Genomic DNA, 18,163 nt, shown 5'->3' on the forward strand with positions numbered 1-18,163 from the left:
GCAAAAGTATATTGTGATAAGCAGTTGAACACTTTCTTTTATTGTTGTATACTTATTCATTATAACAGTTATATTTGTGGAGACTGGTCTCTTCCTGAGGAAGCAATAATTTATTATTATCAAAGTAGTGATACCCGGGTAACAAAATTGGGAAACCATTAACCCTGCGAACTGAAAGGATTACTCTCTGGTAGTTTCCGTTTGTGGGACCCCTTTTCTGTGGGAGAAATGTGCGGTAAGATGACTGAGAGAACAGCGTTAGTACAGCGCTACCAAGTGCCCTTGTCTTTTTCGTTTCTGGAACGCGTTTTATTTTGAACCAGGATTAAGACAGGCAGACTGAAGTGGGAAAAGTAGTCAGCTAGCAGTTGTTGAGTGAAGTTATGTAAGGTTTTCATATACTGTGCCGACGTTGTGTAATTTAATATTAAAGGTGATAATTAGTAATTCTGTAGTAAAAAGTCTTGTCGTGTTAACTGTAGCCGTGAATACAAGGTACACACATCAACAAAAGTTTTGCAGCGCCTCGGTTAGGAGAGTTCTGGAACGTTACAGAATATGGGAATAGAGATCAACATAAACATCACTTCCGCCTTTTTTATTACTCATGAAAACTACACATTGCATGTTGTACATGTCGTACCACCATACAGCCAGACTTTGAGATGGTGGTCCCGATTGCTGTACACACCGGTACCTCTAATACCCAGTAGCACGTCCTCTTGCATTGATACATGCCTCTATTCGTCGTGGCATACTATCCACAAGTTCATCAAGGCACTGTTGGTCGAGATTGTCCCACTCCTCAAGACAATTCAGCGTAGATCCCTCAGAGTGGTTGGTGGATCACGTCGCCCATAAACAGCCCTTACTCGTATCTATCTATTCCAGGCATGTTCGCCAGCCGGAGTGGCCGTGCGGTTCTAGGCGCTACAGTCTGGAACCGAGCGACCTCTAAGGTCGCAGGTTCGAATCCTGCTTCGGGCATGGATGTGTGTGATGTCCTTAGGTTAGTTAGGTTTAATTAGTTCTAAGTTCTAGGCGACTGATGACCTCATAAGTTAAGTCGCATAATGCTCATAGCCATTTGAACGATTTGAACCAGGCATGTTCGATAGGGTTCATGTCTGGAGAACATGTTGGCCACTCTAGTCCAGCGTTATCCTGAAGGAAGTCATTTACAAGATGTGGACGTTGGGGGCGCGAATTGTCGTCCATGAAGACGAATGCCTCGCCAATATTCTGCCCATATGGTTGTACTATCGGTCGGAGGATGGCATTCACGTATCGTACAGCCGTTACGGCGCCTTCCAAGGCCACCAGTGCCGTACGTCGGACCCACATAATGCCACACCAAAACAGCAGGGAACCTCCACCTTGCTGCACTTGCTGGACAGTGTGTATAAGGCGTTCAGCCTGACCGAACTGCCTCCAAACACGTCTCCGACGATAGTTGGTTGAAGGCATATGCGACACTCCTCGGTGAAGAAAACGTGATTCCAGTCCTGAGCGGTCCATTCGGCAAGTTGTTGGGCCCATCTGTACCGTGCTGCATTGTGTCTTGGTTGCAAAGATGGTGCCCGCCATGGACGTCGGGAATGAAGTTGCTCATCATGCATCCTATTGCGCACAGTTTGAATGGTAACACGACGTCCTGTGGCTGCTTGAAAAGCTTTATTCAATATGGTGGCCTTGCTGTCAGCGTTCCTCGGAGCCTCCGAGCCATAATCCGTAGTTAGCGGTCATCCATTGCAGTAGTAGCCCTTGGGCGGCATGAGCGAGGCAGGTCATCGACAGTTCCTGTCTCTCTGTATATCCTTCATGTCTGAACAACATCGCTTTCATTCACTCCGAGACGCCTGGACACTTCCCTTGTTGCGAGCTTTCATGGCAAAAAGTAACAATGCGGACGCGATTGAACTGCGGTATTGATCGTCTCGGCATGGTTGAACTACAGACAACACGAGCCGTGTACCTCCTTCCTGGTGAAATGGCTGTAACTGATCGGCTGTCGGACCCCCTCCGTCTAACAAGCGCTGCTCATGCATGGTTGTTTACATCTTGAGGCAGGTTTTGTGACATCTCGGAACAGTGAAAGGGATTGTGTCTGTGAAACAATATCCACAGTCAACGTCTATGTTCAGGAGTTCTGGGAACCGGGGTGATGCAAAACTTTTTTTGATGTGTGTATTTCCACAAAAAAATGTAGTGCTGAAAGAAAAGCCCCGTTTTTCTTCAAGAATGGCCCAAAACCGTTTAAAATATGGTCAGTTTCGTCTATCTTAGTTAAATGAGATGTGAAGATAGTCTCGGAGCTAATTTGCAGCATATTCTCAACTGCGCTGTTGCTGTTAATTTATTTCGTAATTATTAATGTAACAGGAAATCCCGACATTTCTTAACAGAAATTGTGGTGAGAGTGCTGCTGGATTGATACAGTAACAGTCAGTTATCAAAACTATTATGTTCTTATTTCTAGTGCGTGATATTTACTTTGCTTAAATCCGTTTTTAAAATTTCTATTTGTAAACAGGGAATGTAACTGAATTTAATGGTATGTTTGTTTGGTTCATTTAGTTAAGAAGGTGGAGATGCTCAGATTTGATGGGGGCATTGTAACAGTACTTTTTTAGCTTCTTTTTATTAGTTTCTCAAGACTAAATTGAATTCAATATGGGAAGAATAACTAACTTAATTTTTATTTAAAAGTTTCGTAAAGTTATTGTTGAAAAATGAAGCCGTTAAAGATTTTTGTTTTTTTTTCTAGTGCTAAAAGTTAAAAGTAAATTTATTTAAAGGTAATTTCGTTAATGATTTTTTTTAAATTCTTTTTATCGCTGTTCCAAAGATGTTTATTAAAATTGTTTAATGGGGAGAATTATTTTAAGAATTCGACCCATCAGTCCTGGTAACCGGTATTAGAAGGCAGTGTCATATATTTTCATCAGGTGCTTTCTCAAGGAGAGCTGGTACTTGTTGCTGGCTCGGTTCTAAATACTGGCACTGCGTTTTAGTGGGAAACATTAATTATGAACATGATAATTGCGGGTAAGAAGTTAAGTGAAGTGTTAAATTTTCTTTCTCAATAGAACCCCTCCATAGTTTTTCGTTAAATGCTCCGGAATAAGTGCGATAGCCGAAATAATATTCAAGCCGATTTATAATTTAGAAATTATAAGACAGTTCAGCTTAAGTCCAAACAATTCTCAAAGTGTTGATTTTAATATTCCTAGCGAGTCCGTTGTTAGACGCTAAGGAAGCCATTCAGCGTTGCAGTAATGTAAGGTAGTGTTGCAGATGCGATCAACCATTCTTAATGAAGGACGATAAAAGTGCACAATAATTACAAATAGAGTAAAGTGATTTACACCATGATATATGTAGCGAATAGAGGGGTGTAGGATCGTTATAACGTCACTCACGGGAGAAAAATAATATTCTAATAACAGATGGCGAAGACGTTGCTACACACTCCAATGATGGCTGTTACAAGTGAAACACTGGCAGATATGTATTATTTTACAGGCTTCATATTAATTAATAATCGCACTAACTGGGGTAAGGTGAAGGAGATCGTTTTACCTCTCTTTCTGATGCAATAAAATATAGTTTAAATGCTTCGTTAGTCCTTCGTAGATGGCGATTTACGTCCCTCGTCACACAACGTAATAAATGCATACAAATTGTATGTATGTTTTTACTCGACAGTCTATACATAAGAGAATTATTACAGTTAAGTATTCATGAACATTGTTCTCGGCTTATTACGTTCACACCGAAGCGTAATTTCGTCATGCGGAAACAAAGCGCCGTCACTATCTACGGGGCTAAGGCACACCTCAATCGCAGTGAATATAATCATCACAGGAAAAGAATCTTAATAGTTAATCCATGTTTTAATAAAAGCTATAAAATTTTACGAGCGCACATTTTACAAGCAGTTATTGCCGAGTTGATGATCCTCTTTGAACGAGGAAAAGTCCAATATAACCTCAGTTGCCTAGCGTAGTCGTAAACTGGTGGGATTCAGTAAGCTCCATGAATGGTTAATAGTTCCATTAAGATGGAAACGACAAGGGTATTGTGAAGGCACATACCAATACATTTTGAAAATAATTGGGGAAGTCGGTAAGAATATGCTCCTATTAACTACCAACAACATTACACACTTCAGGAGATATTCTTTCGAAATAGGAGTGTGATAAATGTAGTGAGGTTTAAGGTTGCACCAGGAATAGTGGGTCACACTTAGAAAATGCATGGTTCCGTTTAATCGTGAATCTCACATATTCAGATACACTTTCTATTTACACAATTTGTGTGTATTTGTAAATGGAGCATATGAAACTACACTGCCGGAAAAATGTAACCTGTTCAAGGACTAGGTTATTTTTATCAAAAGTGAGCAAAAGTGAGGTGACAGGTAATTCATCGTTTTAGGATTGTATGATAACAAATTCGGATCAGATGAAATTCACATCCCCCACTAGTCAGTTGTATCAATACACAGTGCACCTCTCTCCCCCTGGTGGAGGCAAAGCAGACGTGTATCCTCTCATGCAAACATTCATGCGGAATGGCATCTTGTGCCTTTTGTTGCAGTTCAGCAGCAGTTCGGCAGCAGTTCTTGCCTTTTGTTGCAGTTCGGCAGCGGTTCTTGCAGCCGCTGGAAAACAAGTAACTTCCCGCTTCATCGTGTCCATATATGTTAATTGGGTGAGAGATTAGATGCTAGCCAGGGCAGTTGTGAGCCACGAAGAACACGTTGCATCTGAGCAGCCGTTTGTGTAGGTGGGCTGTCCTGCTGAAAAAGAACAGTACCATCCTGTCGAAGAAATGGCAGTAGCAGTAGCGCGGGGATAATAGCCTCTGCATGTGGGGGGGGGGGGGGGGCACTGGTTACTTGACCGTGTTGAAACAGCAAATGCCAACACGAGTCACTGTAAGCGTGAAGCTGGGATAGGACCTGTATGTAGAGTACGAATGCGCTCAGGAATAGGCAGCCTATCACGTCTACGCCATTCACGTGTACGACAACCATTCGCATACAAACAGGACCTGCTCTCAGCACTAAAGACATCAAAGGGCCATTCCACTCGCCAGTCACCTCTTTCACGACACAAGAGTAACCATGCTCGGTGGTGTCGTGGTTCAGTGGTAGCCTGGCCAGAGGTACAAATTATCTTAATCCAGCTGCAAAGAGTGGTCTGTGGTCACACAGCAGGAGCAACGTAAGTCCGCATTTCATTCCTGGATGACGCTCGGTCGGCTGCCGCAACTGTTACAATACGTCGCTCTCAAAATGTGTCCTTACCACGCGGAAGTCCAGAACCTGGTCTACAGTTGTGGGAATGTTTCTACGAAAATTATTTCGAGAACGCGAATTGTAAATGGTTGCGAAAACACACTTGACCTCTTAGCCACAAACAATCCAGAGCTAATAGAGAGCATCACGTCTGATACAGGGATTAGTGATCACAAGGTCGTTATAGCTAAGCTCAATACCGTTCCTTCAAAATCCACCAGAAACAAACGGAAAATAATATTAATTAAAAAAGCGGATAAAGTGTCACTAGAAGCCTTCCTAAGAGACAATCTCCATTCCTTCCGAACTGACTATGCAAATGTAGACAAGATGTGGCTCAAATTCAAAGATATAGTAGCAACAGCAATTGAGAGATTCATACCTCATAAACTGGTAAGAGATGGGGGGGCGTGGGGGGGGGGGGCACTGGTTACTTGACCGTGTTGAAACAGCAAATGCCAACACGAGTCACTGTAACCGTGAAGCTGGGATAGGACCTGTATGTAGAGTACGAATGCGCTCAGGAATAGGCAGCCTATCACGTCTACGCCATTCACGGTACACAAAACAGGTCCGAACGCTGTTGCAGAGGCAACGGAAAAAGCATGCGAAGTTCAGAAGAACGCGAAATCCCGAAGATTGGCTAAAATTTACAGACGCGTGGAATTTGGCACGGACTTCAATGCGAGATGCATTTAATAGGTTCCACAACGAAACATTGTCTCGAAATTTGGTAGAAAATCCGAAGAAATTCTGGTCGTATGAAAAGTACACAAGCGGCAAGACGCAGTCAATACCTTCGCCGCGCAGTGCCGATGGTACTGTTACCGACGACTGTGCCGCTAAAGCGGAGTTATTGAACGTAGTTTTCCGAAATTCCTTCACCAGGGAAGACGAATGGAATATTCCAGAATTTGAAATACGAACTGCTGCTAGCATGAGTTTCTTAGAAGTAGATACCTCAGGGTTTGCGAAGCAACTCAAATCGCTTGATACGGGCAAGTCTTCAGGTCCAGATTGTATACAGATTAGGTTCCTTTCAGATTACGCTGATACAATAGCTCCCTACTTAGCAATCATATACAACCGCTCGCTCACCGACAGATCTGTACCTGCAGATTGAAACATTGCGGCCGGGCGGTGTGGCCGTGCGGTTTAGACGCTTCAGTCTGGAACCGCGTGACCGCTACGGTCGCAGGTTCGAATCCTGCCTCGGGCATGGATGTGTGTGATGTCCTTAGGTTAGTTAGGTTTAATTAGTTCTAAGATCTAGGCGACTGATGACCTCAGAAGTTAAGTCGCATAGTGCTCAGAACCATTTGAATCATTTGGAAAATTGCGCAGGTCGCACCAGTGTTTAAGAAGGGTAGTAGGAGTAATCCATCGAACTACAGACCTATATCAATAACGTCGGTTTGCAGTAGGGTTTTGGAGCATATACTGTATTCAAACATTATGAATCACCTCGAAGGGAACGATCTATTGATACGTAATTAGCATGGTTTCAGAAAACATCGTTCTTGTGCAACGCAGCTAGCTCTTTATTCGCACGAAGTAATGGCCGCTATCGACAGGGGATCTCAAGTTGATTCCGTATTTCTAGATTTCCGGAAAGCTTTAGACACTGCTCATCACAAGCGACTTCTAATCAAGCTGAGGGCCTATGGGGTATCGTCTCAGTTGTGCGACTGGATTCGTGATTTCCTGTCAGAAAGGTCGCAGTTCGTAGTAACAGACGCCAAATCATCGAGTAAAACTGAAGTGATATCAGGTGTTCCCCAGGGAAGCGTCCTGGGACCTCTGCTGTTCCCGATCTATATAAATGACCTGAGTGACAAACTGAGCAATTCTCTTAGGTTGTTCGCAGATTATGCTGTAATTTACTGTCTAGTAAGGTCATCCGAAGACCAGTATGAGTTGCAAAGCGATTTAGAAAAGATTGCTGTATGGTGTGGCAAGTGGCAGTTGACGACGCTAAATAACGAAAAGTGTGAGGTGATCCACATGAGTTCCAAAAGAAATCCGTTGGAATTCGATTACTCGATAAATAGTACAATTCTCAAGGCTGCCAATTCAACTAAGTACCTGGGTGTAAAAATTACGAACAACTTCAGTTGGAAAGACCACATAGATAATATTGTGGGGAAAGCGAGCCACATGTTGCGTTTCAATGGTAGGACGTTTAGAAGATGCAACAAGTCCACTAAAGAGACAGCTTACACTACAATAGTTCGTCCTCTATTAGAATATTGCTGCGCGGTGTGGGATCCTTACCAGGTGGGACTGGCGGAGGACATCGAAAGGGTGAAGAAAAGGGCAGCTCGTTTTGTATTATCACGTAATAGGGGAGAGAGTGTGGCAGATATGATACGCGAGTTGGGATGGAAGTCATTAAAGCAATGACGTTTTTCGTCGTGGCGAGATCTATTTACGAAATTTCAGTCACCAACTTTCTCTTCCGAATGCGAAAATATTTTGTTGAGCCCCACCTACATAGGTAGGAATGATCATCAAAATAAAATAAGGGAAATCAGAGCTCGAACAGAAAGGTTTAGGTGTTCGTTTTTCCCGCGCGCTGTTTGGGAGTGGAATGGTAGAGAGATAATATGATTGTGGTTCGATTATCCCTCTGCCAAGCACTTAAATGTGAATTGCAGAGTAATCATGTAGATGTAGATGTAGATGTAGATGTAGACTGTTAAAAGCAGCGACATAAAACCGATATAGTGTGCAGCAATCCGTCTATAATCCGTTCAGCTTCCCGTTGACATACATTGCCTCCCTGCTGAAATGATCGGAGCTGTCAAAAAGAGTACGTACGCGTCGGTGGGGCGTAGTAGTACCCCAGAATGAATACTGAAAACACTGTCGCCTCTAAACTCAGAACAGTTACCGCCTGCAGGGTCAAAGCGGAGAGTGCACAGACAGGCTTTCTGAGCGCTATCTGAACGCCTATGGCAATGGTAAACATTGTTAGTTGCTTTCCATCATTATCCGTAACGAAGTCCACATACCGTGTCGGTATAAGTACACCGGAATTCTATAACTGATACTCTTTATCAATATTATCATCGCCTCTTGGACAATATCATCGTCTGAAAACGGCTTTTCAATCTGGTAGTCTTTAAGCTGTGGAAATACATGAAAATATCCTTTTACAAAAGTGCACAAAAATATGAAACGGTCTTCTTACTTATTACATAATTACTAGATTTATGTGCTATTAAATCACTCCACTCAAACTAAAACGTGCTGCATTTTGATGACATTGTTGTCTGCAGTGCGGAGCCAGCATCTGGTTTTGCAAAAGTTTCTCAAGGAAAGGGGGTACGAAAAGCGTACGACCATCATCTGACTGTCTAGAAGTTTTCCAACAATGTTATACAATTGACGTTATTGACTGGATAATACAGCTATTCATTAGATTCGATTTTAGGCCTAGTTGAGGTTATATTCCACTGGGAGGGATAGAATGTGGGTTTATTTACGTCATAAGCATAATTGAGGTAACATCTGCGGAAGAATGGTGGCAAATATTAGCAATTTAATGCTACTGCCTGTGAAGCACTTCCATCGCAGGCCTACAACAAATCCAAGAACACTCTCATTCAATTCCACAAGAGAAAAAACAATTTCAAATTCAACAAAAAATGTAATCGTTTCAATTTTTGCCTTTTAAATTCATATAAAGTTACGTGACGATTATGAAGTACCACAGAAAGTTAAATTATTAATGAAATTAGATAACAGTATGTAAAAAACAGTATGTAAAAAAACAAAAGAACTACACGATTTGATCCTGAAAATACCAGTTTCCTTGAACAGTCCTACAGTCCTAGCAGAACAGATAGCTCACGAACTATAAGTAGAATAGCAGAAATCACAAAAAATGAAACTAAATGTTCCCACGAGTAAACAACTAGCGTAGAATTCAGACAAACTCACATAACAAGATAAAGAACACTTCCAACACTCATTTTGCCAAATCATAATGAATCTCACACACGTCCAGCTGAGTGGAGCGGAAACATAATTGTTAAAGAAAGATCGTAAATAAAACATTAACAACAATAAATTGAAAAATGCATACATTAGGGATATCATACAACAAAATGAAAGTGTTGTAGCACAAGACAAAGTCAAAACGTTGATGTAAATACAGAGCTAATCAGGAAAATCTTCATGAAACCCAAGAAGACTCACAGAAGCAAACAGGAAGATAACGAAGATGCATTAAAAATTAAGCCAATAAAGAAAACGACTACAGAAGAGGAGGAAGTAGCCACAAAATCAGACAAAAGCAATACTAGTGTTCATGGATGCAGACAAGCATATAAACAAAAATATGACGTATCATAAAAAATAACATTGTTGAACAATAGCCTCATACAACTGTTAGAATCCAAATGAACTTGCTATAATTAGGTATTCTTTGTGACGAACATTCAGTGCTTACATTCTTAAAACTCCACCATGAGTGACAGAGACGTTCATGTGAAGGAACTAAAACACAAACATAGGAACAATTATTGTAAATTGTGACGTTCTAAGTGAGCACTGATAATTAGCAGCTTCTACTTGTGTATTCTACAGAAAATTCAGTACCTTTTGGTACTAAATTTAATTTGGTCGTTTTGAGTGACATTATAAATGAAATAAATAAAGTGCCATGAAGTGCACTACCTTTTCAGCAAGTTTTGAACCGTTGGCTTTAGCAACGTTAACTTTAGGAAACGAAGTTCATGACAAATTAAAAGTGTGACAGTGCTGAGTTGAACACTCCCTTTTTCCAGCAGTAGCAACTAAGTAACAGACAGGCACTAATCACTCACATAGTGGAAGGAAAGAGCAGTTGTAACTTACTCGTGAAATTATCTTCTTGCAGCAAATAATTTAAAATTTGCAGCTTCTGGCACCTCTTACATCAGAATTCTTCAGAATATTTCATCGAAATGACAAGAAAATTCGAAGTGACTTATTTAGAACGACTGAGGAAATAAGTTACCAAACATATTCTGTTATGTTGCCAGGTTCAACTGCTGCAGCAATACGAATATACATTCCTGGAAATTGAAATAAGAACACCGTGAATTCATTGTCCCAGGAAGGGGAAACTTTATTGACACATTCCTGGTGTCAGATACATCACATGATCACACTGACAGAACCACAGGCACATAGACACAGGCGACAGAGCATGCACAATGTCGGCACTAGTACAGTGTATATCCACCTTTCGCAGCAATGCAGGCTGCTATTCTCCCATGGAGACGATCGTAGAGATGCTGGATGTAGTCCTGTGGAACGGCTTGCCATGCCATTTCCACCTGGCGCCTCAGTTGGACCAGCGTTCGTGCTGGACGTGCAGACCGCGTGAGACGACGCTTCATCCAGTCCCAAACATGCTCAATGGGGGACAGATCCGGAGATCTTGCTGGCCAGGGTAGTTGACTTACACCTTCTAGAGCACGTTGGGTGGCACGGGATACATGCGGACGTGCATTGTCCTGTTGGAACAGCAAGTTCCCTTGCCGGTCTAGGAATGGTAGAACGATGGGTTCGATGACGGTTTGGATGCACCGTGCACTATTCAGTGTCCCCTCGACGATCACCAGTGGTGTACGGCCAGTGTAGGAGATCGCTCCCCACACCATGATGCCGGGTGTTGGCCCTGTGTGCCTCGGTCGTATGCAGTCCTGATTGTGGCGCTCACCTTCACGGCGCCAGACACGCATACGACCATCATTGGCACCAAGGCAGAAGCGACTCTCATCGCTGAAGACGACACATCTCCATTCGTCCCTCCATTCACGCCTGTCGCGACACCACTGGAGGCGGGCTGCACGATGTTGGGGCGTGAGCGGAAGACGGCCTAACGGTGTGCGGGACCGTAGCCCAGTTTCATGGAGACAGTTGCGAATGGTCCTCGCCGATACCCCAGGAGCAACAGTGTCCCTAATCTGCTGGGAAGTGGCGGTGCGGTCCCCTACGGCACTGCGTAGGATCCTACGGTCTTGGCGTGCATCCGTGCGTCGCTGCGGTCCGGACCCAGGTCGACGGGCACGTGCACCTTCCGACGAGCACTGGTGACAACATCGATGTACTGTGGAGACCTCACGCCCCACGTGTTGAGCAATTCGGCGGTACGTCCACCCGGCCTCCCGCATGCCCACTATACGCCCTCGCTCAAAGTCCGTCAACTGCACATACGGTTCACGTCCACGCTGTCGCGGCATGCTACCAGTGTTAAAGACTGCGATGGGGCTCCGTATGCCACGGCAAACTGGCTGACACTGACGGCGGCGGTGCACAAATGCTGCGCAGCTAGCGCCATTCGACGGCCAACACCGCGGTTCCTGGTGTGTCCGCTGTGCCGTGCGTGTGATCATTGCTTGTACAGCCCTCTCGCAGTGTCCGGAGCAAGTATGGTGGGTCTGACATACCGGTGTCAATGTGTTCTTTTTTCCATTTCCAGGAGTGTATTCTGGGACGGGGCATCTAAACTTCTCACACTTATGCTTCTATCCGAAACCAGCACCAGCTAGGTGCTCAACTTTTCTCAGCTACTGGAAGCTGACGTAAGGGCAGGTTTCAATATCTCTATGGAAGACACCATTCACTGATACTTCAGTTTCACCCAATATTATTTTCTTAAAGCGTGTGATAACAACGAAATTCGAAAAATTTTGAGGAAGCAAGGGCTGCTGCACTCTCCGTTCAAAACAGAAGGCGCAAATGACGATAGGCAAGAGTTAAAAGAAGTTCGTGTGTCTATAAAAAGACGGATGCGTGAAACTTAAAACTACCACCGTCATACGTTAGTAATAGATCTTGCCGAGAACCCGTGACAATTGTCGTCCTGCGTAAAATCGCTGAATAGGTCAAAGGCTTCCTATCAGGTCACTCGTTGACCAGTGTGGTGTGGCAGTAGAATACAGGAGATGTAAAGTTCAAATTTCGCGCTTAAGAAATCGTTGACGCAGGAGAATCGTACAAAAATACCATCGCACAGCGTCCCGTATGTAGGACATAGTAATAATAAGCATGTCTGGTGTAGAGAAACAACTGAAAGAGTTGAAAGGAAATATCGACCAGGTCTTCATGGAATCCCAGTTCGGTTTTACAAAGGGTAATCAACAGCATTTGCCCCTTACTTAGTTTGCATTTATTGCGAATTCCCCACCCAGCGAAGATTCCCATGTGACTGTAAAAAAGTGCTGGTGACTCCTGTATATAAGAAAAGTAAAAGAACGGACCCGCAAAATTTCAGACCAATCGGTTTACTACAGAATCCTTGAACATGTTCTCAGTTCGAAGATAGTAAACTTCGTTGAGATGCGAAAGCTTCTGTCCATAAATCATAATTTTAAAAACATCGCTCGTGCGAATCTCAGCTTTCCCTTTATTCAGATGATATCATGCTAACTGTGGATGAAGGGCAACAGACAAACTCCACATTCCTAGGTTTCCGAAAGGCATTTGATACGGTGCCCCACGGCAGACTGTTAACGAAGGTGTGAGCGTACATAATAGGTTCCCAGGTGTGTGAGTGGGTCTCAGACTTCTTAAGTAACAGAACCCAGCATGTTTTCCTCTAGGACGAGTGTTCATCAGAGACAGGGATTTCGTCAGGTATGCCCCAGGGAAGTGTGATAGGACCGCTGTTAATTTCTGTATTTATAAATGATCTGGCGTGCCGGGTAAGAACAGTGTGAGGCTGTTTGCTGACGATGCTGTGGTATATGGGAAGGTGTCGCCGTTGAGTGACCGTATGAGGAGTCAAGACAGCGTAGAGAAAAATTTCTAGTTGGTGTGATGAATGGCAACTAGCTCTAAATGAAGAGAAATATAAATTTTCGCAAATGAGTGGGAAAAACAAACCCATAATGTTCTAGAACAGCATTAATAATGAGGTGTTTGACACAGTCATATCAGGTCTATTGTTGTAAAACAATATGAAATGGAATGAGCGTGTAAGGATTGTAATAGGGAAGGAGAACGGTCGACTCAGGTTTATTGGGTGAATTTTAGGAAAGTTTGGTTCATATGTAAAGGAGACCGCATATAGAAACTAGTGTGACCTATTTTTGAGTGCTTTTCGGGTGTTTGGGATCCGCAACAGATCGAATGAAAGGAAGACCTTCCAGAAATTGAGAGGAGGGCTGCTAGCTTTGTTACTGGTAAACTCGAGTAACACTCAAGTATTGCGAATATGCTTCGGGAACTCAAATGGTAATCGCTGTAGGGAAGGAGCACCTGCAGAATGGTTAAACCGTGAATAAAAGGTCAAGGAGATTATGGCTCATACGTAGGCAATCGTTTTTCCCTCGCTCTCTTTGCGAGTTGAACAACAAATCAAATGACAATTAATGGTACGGGGTACCCTCCTCCACTCACCGTACGATGGCTTTCTGAGTATGTATGAAGATGTAGATGTAGATGAACAACATTATTAAAAGGTATTACCAAAATAGCCTGATTTGTGTGAGTACTTTTATATGTATCTGTGCATAATTCTGTAAGAAAGATATATAATTGTAAAACAATAATTGTGATATATGGAAGATCTTATGTTAAGTCCTTACAGTGCGTCATTGTGAAAGTAAGGATAGCTTGAATATCTTAAAGATTTGTGTACGATCATAAAATATCCAAGAGCAGCCAGCATCTCAGTTTAGGGCAATTTCTTGAAGTGTTTGCTATGATGAGTTTTAAGTGAGTTGAAGCTAGTGCTCTGCGAATGAGATACCTGTTGGAAAGAGTCTACAAAATTCTATTACATCCTTGTGTGAAAAGTGCACCGTAACAGGTCGAATGCACTACATAGCTGGTTAGACATAGGTTCTTGTCGAGTCATATCTACCGCTTTATTGCATCAGCAGGTGGCGGCTAATCTTAGTAAAGGCAGACTAAATTGCTATCCAGCGGTTGACACATTTTTTGGAGAGACAATAAAATGGTTTGAGAACATTTGTCATACTTCCACTGTAACAGTACTTTAACGCAGGCGTTTCCGCGGTCAATGTTTTACGTCGGCAACAGTCGATGCCAAACTCATGTGAGTCATAGTAAAACGCCTGTTTCTACAAATAACTAATGGTCAGTAAATTTAAAAATGGTTGAAGTAGGACTGCAGTGAGCTGATTGCTTAGCTCGTTGTAACACAGACAAACTGTTTAGGACAGTAATTTCACTTGGATAAAGGACGGTAATTGTTGTTATGCAGTTGTCAGCAGAGTAACTGTAATTACCACAAAAATTAACTTCGTTCCATTTTGTATCATTAGTAGGTCATGAGGTGACAGCTATGTTTGTGAAGCCAGATTATTCATACTGATGCTAACAACGTACATTGTATGTTGTTTTTAAACTCATCTCTATATGCATTTTGCAACCAGGATTACTTGATTTAACTGCAGTACGAGCAACGTTTAACGAGTCATAAAATTTAAAAATGTTATTTATGAAACAAGGTGCATAAAGAATCCACTGCATGTACAAAAAAGATGATAAAACTGGTGAGTCAAAGTGTGAAACAAGCGGTGTTGAGTAGTATTATTGACTAATTACCTGCTTCTCGACATTCCAGCAGCGAACCGAGGTGAGTTTGCTTCATTACAGAGGTGACATGTAGAGCTTCACACATCCATTAGTCACCCTGTAGAAAGTCTTGTTACTGTCAAATGTAGACTTCTCAGAAAGTCGGGGAAAAGCGATAACAAGTTAAGTCAGTTTGCGGTAATGAATATACAGCTGAGGGCTATAGCCAAAATTTAGCTTTACTCAACCAAAAATATGCTTACATTTAATACTTCATAACAAGAGTACGCGTAGCTGAAAAAAGGCAATCACTGAATACCACACGAAAATCTCTAAGTTCACAGCTTAATCCCACACAACTATTCTTGTTCCAGAAATATTTCAAAGTGCTCAAGTAGCGACTAATAGAAATTTACTATGTCCCACGAGCGCTATCTCAGGCCCTGCGGCGCTCTGAGCGCCCATTTGTCACCAAACTCTCAGACTCAAGTCTCGCAGCTCTCCACGCACGTTTATGTGTTCATGTGTTTCACTGACCAGCTTTCATGTTTGAAACATTTCACACACATATACGCATATGTATATATACTAGACCATAGCATATATATTCAGAGTCAGTTTCCAATCTCATATTAAACTAATTTACTTTTTATCTTACCACATCCTGGGCTTTCGTGTGTTCAGGTTCAAATTACGAACTGTATATGCATTTTTAACATCGAATTACGGTTTGTCTAACGTGAGGATTTGTTGGATCATGGACTGGGAAGGTTATGCGGCAGAAGTTTCGCTGGGAAGCCCTTTCACATCCTTCACGCACTCCCGATCCACTGCAATGCGATTTCCATACTTTTTGAGCTCAGAGAAAAGACATTTGTGGTCGTCGATTTGCTTCGGAAGAGGAGGTGCATGCCTGGATACAAGCTTGGTTCCTTAATCTGACCATCATAACCATCTTATAAACCAAAATCGATTTATTAATTTTGAAGTAAGTTTAAATGTGGGCGACTGTCCATTCACTTCAAAAATAAAGTACAAATAATTGTTTATCATTAATTACCTTTTTGAGAAGTCCACAGTCATCATGGTAATTACATTAAGTGTTTATATATGTCCACGTTTATACATTTTCGTGTAGCTATATGGTAGTGGATTTCTGGTTTTGTCTTCAGCTTAGGAATCGGTCATTTCATATGATCCAGCATTGGTTAGTACATTTATCTCACCATAACCAGTTTTATTACAGTAGGCAGTCGCAAACATTTTTCCATGAAGGCACTGACCATCTTGTCTCGCAGTGGCACAATAGTATTAACAGCTATGGTGATTACTTTTGTAATAATACTTAGTTTACTACTTTTTTATCTGCATTTTACTGCTTGTTATATTATCGCTCTAATTAGTGTCTAAGACAACTAATACCTGCAACTCTATCACGTAAATCATTCAATAATCCCTGTCAAAACTAAATATTTTTTTATAAATACGAGATTTCGAAAGAATATCTTGACTCCCAAAGCTCCACAGTTCGAAGTATTTTTGTTCTCTGGAAGATTATCCAGTTACCTGCTGACCGGCGTTAGTCGAGTGGTTTTGCATGTTCTGGTTAATGAACCAACAAATTTAAAATCCACGATTAACAGCGGAAAGCGTTTTATGGAACCTTCATCATCAAAGGCGTAAGATTAGCAATTTCACTATACTCATGATAACACATGGATCTATGTGCAGATCAAAAGTCACCTCTCGCCGTTGTTATCTAGCGCAAAGTACCACTAACTATCTAAGTTATTCATGAGCAGTTATGGTTGGACGTTTCTGAACTTTAAATATAATGATGAACTTCATTGCTCCATATCTGGATTTAAGCACAGCACCTTTAGCCATGGTTAACCATGCAAAGATTTCGTGCCTGCCCGAGACTCGATCACAGTACCGATCAATGTTGTTGACTAGAAATAAATAAACTTCAAATGCTGAGTTTCTCACCATTTCCTCACAGGCCGTTCCCTCTTGGCCTGAAAAAGAAACTTGTAAAAACACATATCTTATCAGTTACTTATTACAGCAATGTTATCCGGCAAAGAATTTCTCAGGAAAGCTCGCGGTGCCTGGAACTGATGACGAACGCATGTGTTAGATATCTCTGTGACGTTCAGCTCTTTTATCATATTTCACCATCACATGCAGCGCTATCCTGGCTGCGTGCAGACAAGTGCAGAGATTTCCATACACTCTCTCTTCTCTGTCGTCTGATCAATGTACACTGTCCCTCATCTCTCTCCTCGACGTTAACGCTCATGTCTTAACAAGGTGACAGAAACGCCTCTTCCAGTCAGAGCAAAACCTTTCTGTCCCACTTACCGACCCGGCCACATTCTAGAAGTCCTTTTCAGTAGCAGGTATTGACACATCTACTGAAACAACAATAACGACTACCACTGTTCCTGTACACTCTCGTTACCCCTTTACATCCTTCTTTCAAACCATATCTTCCTCATTTTCCAGCTTTCTTAGTATACACAGTCTACTTAAATTTGCCTGCCTCAGAAGTCACTACATCAGAATGTATCTATTTTGTACACACATAAATTTCTTTTATAGCTGCACTATCCGTATTTTGTACACCTATTAATTCTGTTTACATCTACCACTATCATTAGTATTATTATTGTCATTATTATTATTATTGTTATTATTATTAGTGTTGTATTTATTATCTGTATTGTTGGTAGCAGCAGTAGTTATAGTACTGCCAATATTAATTTGATTCACACTTAGTCAGTACTGTTTATTCACATTGACTCTACAGACATTCATAGCATTATATTACTATTTGTCATGCTAAAATTATTGTTATTTTATAGGAAACCATAATGTAAAAAGCGAACTGTAGTGTGAAACCTTTGTCCAGAGTAAGAGGGGGCCCGAAGGAGCTAATCTGGTCGGGATAAATAAATAAATAAATAAATTTCCAAATTAACTTGCTAACTGATACTCGTGGAAAGCTACATTTTTGACGTCTCGTCACTTCGAGTCAGCGGTAATGATCGGTGTGGTAATCGAGTCTCGACCAGGCACGAAAGCATTGCTTAGTTACCACTGCCTATAGTTGTTAGGTCTGAATCCTGATATAGAAGAAAAAAAGGTATACATGTCATTTAATGTCCAAACGCATGTACAAGAAGCTGCTCATTAATACCTTAGATATTTTATGGCATTTTCACCTAGGTAACAAGCGCAGTAGGTGACTTTCGGACTGCACCTAAATCACGTGCCATCATGAGTACAGTGACATTACTAATGATGTGCTGTTGT

The sequence above is a fragment of the Schistocerca cancellata genome, chromosome 4 (genome assembly GCF_023864275.1).
Source record: "Schistocerca cancellata isolate TAMUIC-IGC-003103 chromosome 4, iqSchCanc2.1, whole genome shotgun sequence".
NCBI classification, from domain to species: domain Eukaryota; kingdom Metazoa; phylum Arthropoda; class Insecta; order Orthoptera; family Acrididae; genus Schistocerca; species Schistocerca cancellata.